We start from the raw sequence: 7,495 nt of genomic DNA on the forward strand, positions 1-7,495 counted from the left end.
AGTAAATCATGCAGACAAAACAAACTTTTTAGACAATATTTTTATTGGAGAGTTTTCTTTTCCTGTATCCATGTTAAAAAAAAGAAAAAGACCTCCTTTCCCAAAATAAAAATGTCGATACTAAATTCAAAGAAGTATAAAGGAATGATTGCTTCCTTTAGAGCTAAATATTTAAATAAACATGGAGATAATTGGCAACATGTTCTTTTGGCTAATAGGCCGTGTCCAATTTTTTGGGTCTGATGTTTCAGAGGGCCTCTGTTTCAGGGTTGAAGATGATATATTAATCTCTGAATTAAACAAATGCTATTCAATAACAGAAATAAATCCCTCAGTCTTCATTTATGTATATGAAACATGGAATTAAATTCAAAGACATGACACTGAGATAATATGATGCTGAGTATGACACAAACTAAAACTCCCTCTGTTAAAACAGTCATCTACTACCTATAATCTAGCATGACATGTTACAATGCTCCAAATATTGAAAATATAAAATGAACATTACTGCTCCCATTTGGCCTTGAGATGAACATGACAAAGATTCTAATAATTTTAGTCAAAGAAAATGATGAGTAAAAAATACATGAAGATTAAAGTGATGACAAATGATCTTTTAAGTATTCTAATTGGTCTTTCTCCTTCAATTCTTTGATTCTACAGAAATTGCAAATCCTGATGATTCTGATTTGTAAATGCACCCAGCCCGTTTTCTCTCTTTCACTCAACAGAATCTGCCTGTTAGATTTGGAACGAAGACTAAGCCCCCAAAATGTTAAAAATAGACTACTGCCCTGGCAGGAAATTTAGCATTGGCAAGCACAGAACTCAGAAGGAACTGATCTAACATAAGGAAATATTCAGAGAAAGATTTGTGCATTATAATCCTGTTCTGACCATTTTCAGAGCAGTCAACGTCGGGGGGGGGGGGGGGGAGAGACTGTAGTAGGTTTGCTAACTTTGTGTGTAAACTTGAATAGCTAGCATTAAAAAGCAACAATACCCAAGAGATGGAAGGAGCCTGAATGAAGTGCTTTTGAGACGTTATTATATTGTTATCTTACACAAATGGAAACCACTTAAAATGCTGGTACTAGAAAATTAGAATGTTCTGAAGACAACACCACAAAAAAATTCTATATAACTTATAAGATATGCTAATAATATAACAGATAAAATGATGACTTATCTTTATTCTTTTTTAAAAATATATTTTTATTGATTTCAGAGAGGAAGGGAGAGAGATAGAAACATCAATGATGAGAGAGAATCATTGATCGGCTGCCTCCTGCAAGCCCCCACACCAGGGATGGAGCCTGCAACCTGGTCATGTGCCCTGACAGGGAATCGAACTGTGACCTCCTGGTTCAGAGGCTGACACTCAACCACTGAGCCATGCCGACCGAGCTCTTTATTCTTTTGATAGGAAACTTAGATTCTAGTTTATGACCTTTCCTTAAAGGGGAATCTTTTTAATCCATTCCTACAAGAGTCTTATTATAAGGCAAAGAATTACAGTTACATTCCATTTTAGTTTTGTTTAAGGAAAGAGGAATACAGTCTTCAAATTACTTGAAAAAAATAGAGATGAATAAAAGAATATAAATTTAGAAAGGAAACTCAAGAACATCCCTACACTCACAGAAAGCATGCTGGTGTATTTTAGTGACCACAAGCAACCTAGACCTTGGTTTTTACATCTCTTCTGAAAGATACCACTTCCAACACAAACAGTATTTCCCAACCCTGTAGTGCAGCCCGGGATTGGTGCAGACGTGAAGGGAGAATACCAGCTATTGAATAACTCTCAACCACTTCCTGCAGTCCTGAAACATTCGGTGGAGGTCCACCACTTCATTATTGAACGTGCTTAGAAAGTGTAAGCTCCTAGGTTTCCGGCTGAAGAGACGTCTAAGCAAGAGGGGAAAAGGAGAAGTACAAACCACCCTACCCAAAGTGTTTTAACTCTTCAAATGCCATTGCTGGAGAGAGTGGACTTGAGAATAACCAGCCTAACATCTAAGTAGACACCTTTGTTTTCTTCTGCAATAGAAAGGGCTTTTATATTATCAAAGATAAATCCATGAGAAGGAACTTTTCACCCACTTTAAAATAAATGGCGATGCCCTCCCCGGTTTGGCTCAGTGGATAGAGCATCGGTCCTGTGGACCAAAGTGTCCCGGGTTTGATTCCGGTCAAGGGCACGTACCTCGGTTGCAGGCTCCTCCCCGGGCCCAGGGCCTGGTCACAGCTCATGCAGGAGGCAACCATTCGATGAGTTTCTCTCACATCACTGTTTCTCAATGCTTTCCCTTTCTCTGCCACTTGCCCTAAAAATCATTGGAAAAAATATCCTCCAGTGAGAATTAAAATTAAATAAATAAACAAATAAAAACAAAGGGTGATGGAACATTGAAAAAATCTTGTCAGAACAAGAAGAGTTCTAACCAGAATAGCTACTTAATATGTACCACCTTGACTTTTAAACTGAAAATTAGAATGATGATTTGTACAAATACTCTTCCAGGAATTGTCAGGATCCCTTGAGTCATATGTTTCCACTTGTAGATCAACCTATAGCTATGTTACAAAGGTCTTTATGACCTGACTAAATTATAACCTATGCTGTGTCTATATTAACATTGTCAAAAACCTCCTTCTTGTTCTTCAATAGAGCTCCCCTATGAATTGAGTCGGAGGAAAACCTTAATGTTTGCAACAGTTAGAAAAATAAAAGCAGTTAATCTACCACTTGCATCTTATAGACGAGGAAACTATAAGTCTCCATATCCTTGAGACCACACTGGGCATTTGTTTGCTTTTACCCCACAATGATCTAGAAAGCAGTTAAGCATAGACTGTCAAAAGCCCCATCCCTTGACTGTGTTCTCACCAACATATTCCAAATGGAAACATCAAAAGGAATGAGTTAGTTTCCCCACTTCCTGTAGGAATTTTGTTCTGGTCCACAAGAGTGGAATGAAAATAATCGACTTTGGAAACCCCATATTACTTGAAGATGTCATGCCATCATCCAAGGGCTGTTAACTGCTTCTGGACTGGAGTCTACTGTAATTGAGAGCCAGAGACCTCCTCAATTTTAAAAAAGGCTCTTTAAAAATTACTGCTGTTCACACATTTTACCCACTCGTTTTGTCCAAGACGTTTGACAGTGCTTATGTCCGTTGAGGAGAGTGGTTCCACTGAGCCTCTTCAGCCATAGTTTTCAGCTTGAACCCAGTGTGTGAGTCCCCATGCTGTTCCTTCTCTAGTCATGGCTTGTCCGAGTCCCACGTGCGTTGAAGACCAGAGATGGTCAGAGGAAGAAACAGGGCAGCAAAGCAGCAGGAACATGAGTGGAGCCATAACTCTGCAAGGGGAAAAGTGGAATAGCCTGGAAGAGAGGAAAGAAAGAGCATGGAGGAACCTTAGCTATGTTCTCATCTAAAGCTTTGGCTTTGAAAATTCTGGGCTCAGAGAGAATTAAAGCTCAGATCATTGCATAGTTTCTGGCAGAACCGACACCAGAAGCCATGTCTGCAGTTACGGCATTGATGCTTTCATGCTTCTATCAATGTGTCTACCACTTCTGTGATGCTTCTATTCAGCAGTTCAGTAGGTACAGTAGTTCTAAAAATAATGCCAATAGTTAGCAACAGTTACAGCATAGACAGTGGTTCAGTTTACTGAGTTCTATCATGTGTAAGGTGTAATGCAAGATACTGTAGGATGTACAAAGATAAACAAGACAGAGCTACTGGCCTCAGGTTTCTTATAACCTATCAGGGCAGACATTCACAAAGTTCCAGGTGCCACAGGGAATGAATGCACTGATATGAAAGTCCTAAGAAATCTCTTCTCTTCTACTGTGTTTCCTCTATTTAAACACAAAATGCCTCAATTCCATCAATAATACATATACTATGGAGTGATGCTACAGGTAAGGCCCGGCTCTAGGTCCTTGCCATATGGTGGTAGACAAATAAGACAGTATCCCTACCTTAAAGGACCTACATTCCAATGGAGAAGACAGAAAACAAAACAGTTACAAAAACCACTTCACATAATGCTAAGAGTTGTGTTGAAAATAAAACGTGATGTAACAGCGAATGAAACTGGGGCATAGGCAACCTCCGCCAGGGACAGGGAGGAGTGTACGAGAAAAAGTCTCTCTGAGGCGGTGGGGTTTGAGTTGAGCCTGACGGATGAGAAGAAGTGAAGACCTGGAGGGAGAATGTTCCAGAAAGAAGGAACGGAGGAAGGGAGGAATTTGGCTTTTTGAGAATAAAAAGGCCAGTCTAACAAAGCATAGTAGAAAAGAGAGGAGGGTGGGAGATAAAGTCAGACAGGTAAGAAAACATTTCTCGGGTCACATGAATGACTTACAGTGCGATCGCCTGTTAGAAGCACCCAAGAACAACTTTACCGATAAAAGTCAGAGAATTTTAAGGAATGAGACCGTTTAGGTCAGTGGTCGGCAAACTCATTAGTCGACAGAGCCAAATGTCAACAGGACAAGGATTGAAATTTCTTTTGAGAGCCAAATTTTTTAAACTTAAACTTCTTCTAACGCCACTTCTTCAAAATAGACTTGGCCAGGCAGGGCGTGGTATTTTGTGGAAGAGCCACACTCAAGGGGCCAAAGAGCCGCATGTGGCTCGCGAGCCGCAGTGTGCCGACCACGGGCTTAGGTCCTTTGGTCCAATGCCATGTATTCATAGGTGAGAAAACTGAACTTGTTCGTCTAGGAGGTCCACCCTGTGAGAGTCAGAAGAAACGTAGTTTGTCATTCGCAGTGTATAGAAATGTACTCACCAACCTGTCCCGGGCCTATTCCTCATTCCCTCCCCCTCTGACTTCAGAATGAGAGAAATCTCATTTCTCAGATTCTCACAAGACCACCTGCCTTGCGTCTGGTCACAGGCGAATCTGTCAGCCTGGAAAACAGAAACTGTTTGGAAAAAAGAAAGTTTGTATTTTGGAAACGAAAGCACCGGGTTCGGCAAACAGGCCGCCACAGGGGCAGGTTCCCCTGGAAGCACCTTCCCAGTCAGCACGCCCTCGTGCCGTGCCCACGCTGGCCAGCTTGCTCCAAACAGCTGGGCTGGAATCAGGCATGAGCAAGGGCCCCAGCCATCTCCCCTTCCCCTGAACTTCTAAAAACCACAGAAACTCGCAGAGCTGAGAGAGAAGCCAATAAGAAGTAAGGAACATGCAGCAGGTGGTACCATCTGTGCCCGGCTAATTCCAGCCAAAACAATCTGCTCCCTAGAGCTCCCAGTTGTGGAGAAGGGAAGAGAATCTGACAGGGGAGGAGCCCGGGGAGGGGTGTAGGAGGGCAAGTTCCGAGCCTATTATTCAAACGTTTGGCTGGACGGGAAAGTAGATTATTGATGCCAGTGAGCTATTATCTCTCTCCTTTTCTCTTTGCAACCACTGTGGGAGACTCCTCCAAAGTGTCGCTAAGCTGGCAAGTATCAGATCCCACACCTGTGAGACAGACATGTAGGCATCCCTGTGAGTCTGTCACCACTGAGGTGGGAGGGACAAACAACCCACAGCGAGACGGGAAAGCACAGCCCACCCCGAGATGGAAAACCAGGGGCGAGGGAGCTTGTGTTTATTTTATTCGATTTTCCTAGCAACCAAATTCTCTCCCTCTCTCCGGTTCATTCTTTTTAAATTATCCACAGTTTTGAATGAGTTTCTATTCCTCGTGCTTGATCCCCAGGTTTCCACTTTCTAAAATACAATTCTCTCCCTCAGTGGACTTCCTTGTGAGGGGCAAATCTCCTCTCCTGGCACACTTACCATCCCGGGATGAATAACTGCATGCAATTCGAAGATAGATCAAACTGTCTGTAGTCATAATTTTCCCTTAAGAGAGTAACAGACAGACAGGGCCCATCCTTCTCACAGATGGAGGAGACAGCGATGATTTGAGGGTCATGCAAAGACCTGTCTGCTAACACAGAAAATCTTACCCACTGCAAAATTTCCACCAGCAACTTTAGATTAAGGGACTGGACCGTCTCCAGAAATTCATCTGTTAGATGCAAATACCTGGAAGCAGTGCTATTTGCCTAATCACCTCCTCTTAGATTAATTTATCAATTTATAGCTGAGAGTAGAGCCCCCAGGAAGTGGGGCACAGGTGAGTTCTCTCTGATGCTGAGAAGGGAAGGGAAGGTCTGGAATTCAGGTGCCGATCCAGAAAACCAGGACCTCAGGGGCCCCTGGGGAAAGGAGAGATGGCTCCTGATGCGAACTCGCTGTCTGGGCTGAATTGTGTCCCCCAAAAGGCATATTGAAGTCTTAACCCCTGATACCCATGAGTGCGACCTTACTTGGAAATAGGGTATTTGCAGACATGATGAGATCGTTAGGGTGGACCTTAATCCAACATGGATGGTGTCCTTATAAGAAGAGGGACACGTGGACACACACACAGAGGGAGAATGCCTTGTGAAAACCAAGACAGAGGTCGAAGTGATGGAGTTCCAGCCAAAGAACGCCAAGGATGCTGGCCATCATCAAAAGCTGGGAGGGAGAAATGTAGCAGATCCCTCAGAAGAAAGAAACCATGCAATCCCGTGATGGGGCCTGCCGGCCTCCAGTACTGAGTGAGAATAAAGTTTGGTTGTTTTAAGAAACCCAGTTTGTGGCACTTTGTGGCACCCCCAAAACAAACCACTGAAGTCAGAGCTCCCGTCCTCAGCCTCTGGGTTGGTCTGAAAATCAAAATTAAATTTTGATGTAACTATCCTCTTGATGCCTGGGCTTGAGCCGACAAAACAAGTAGCAGCAGGAAGATCCCTTTGGTTTTGAGATGCATGCCATCAGGAAAAAGACGAACTGCTTACTCTTTTTCCCAAATGTCTTCTATAAGGTGATCTTTTTAATTAGGATAATTAAATTCTTGTTTCAAAGGGCACCAAAGTGCAAGCATTACCGGCTGATTTCCTGTAAAGGGTCTTGTCCTGCCTCCTGTCCCACATGGTGTCCATTAACAGGAGAAGCACCGAGTGAGTCAGACATTCTGGTTACAGGTTTGTGGCTCGTGTCAGTGCTGAGAAGAGGGAAATGAGAAAGGAAAACATGAATTGGGAAACAGTGTCAGAGGGCAGGCCAAGATATTGGAAGGACCAGAGAGCTGAGGAACTAAACCTGGCTTCAGGTAGGACATGTCGGAATAAAATACAGTAACATTTTTAAATTAAGGAAGGTGGGGGGCAAAAATCCAAGTAGCTGTTTACTGGATTTTAGAGCCCGAGTTCAGGAACAGAAATGAGTGAGATGCGCTCTCTCCCCTGATTCATTACTGCTGTGAATCTTAACCTTTTCCAGCGCCAAGCCTCTTGCGAAACCAGCTAACGATTCCTGCAAGGCACTCGCATCCCTGAGTTTTGGGAAGGATACTGGGAGTTCTGTGGGGAAGGCAACATGAAAACCCAAGATAGGAGTGAGTCAACTGGTGTGTTTTGATATATTG

At 42.9% G+C, this 7,495-nt stretch overlaps 1 protein-coding gene across 5 annotated transcripts in view; it reads left to right on the plus strand.

Moving 5' to 3' along the window:
• The window catches only part of ZEB2 (zinc finger E-box binding homeobox 2), a 134,782-nt gene extending 134,497 nt beyond the window's left edge, over nucleotides 1–285 (plus strand). For 4 of the 5 annotated variants that reach the window (XM_079783251.1, XM_079783253.1, XM_079783252.1 and 1 more), the window contains exon 11: nucleotides 1–285. This exon is cut by the window's left edge and continues 4,192 nt beyond it. The gene's annotated coding sequence lies outside the window, so the exon portion shown is untranslated. The other variant, XM_079783255.1, reaches the window with a different exon arrangement.
• The last annotated feature ends 7,210 nt before the right edge of the window (nucleotides 286–7,495 follow it).

This window comes from Cnephaeus nilssonii (assembly GCF_951640355.1).
Source record: "Cnephaeus nilssonii genome assembly, chromosome: 10".
Taxonomy (NCBI): Eukaryota; Metazoa; Chordata; class Mammalia; order Chiroptera; family Vespertilionidae; genus Cnephaeus; species Cnephaeus nilssonii.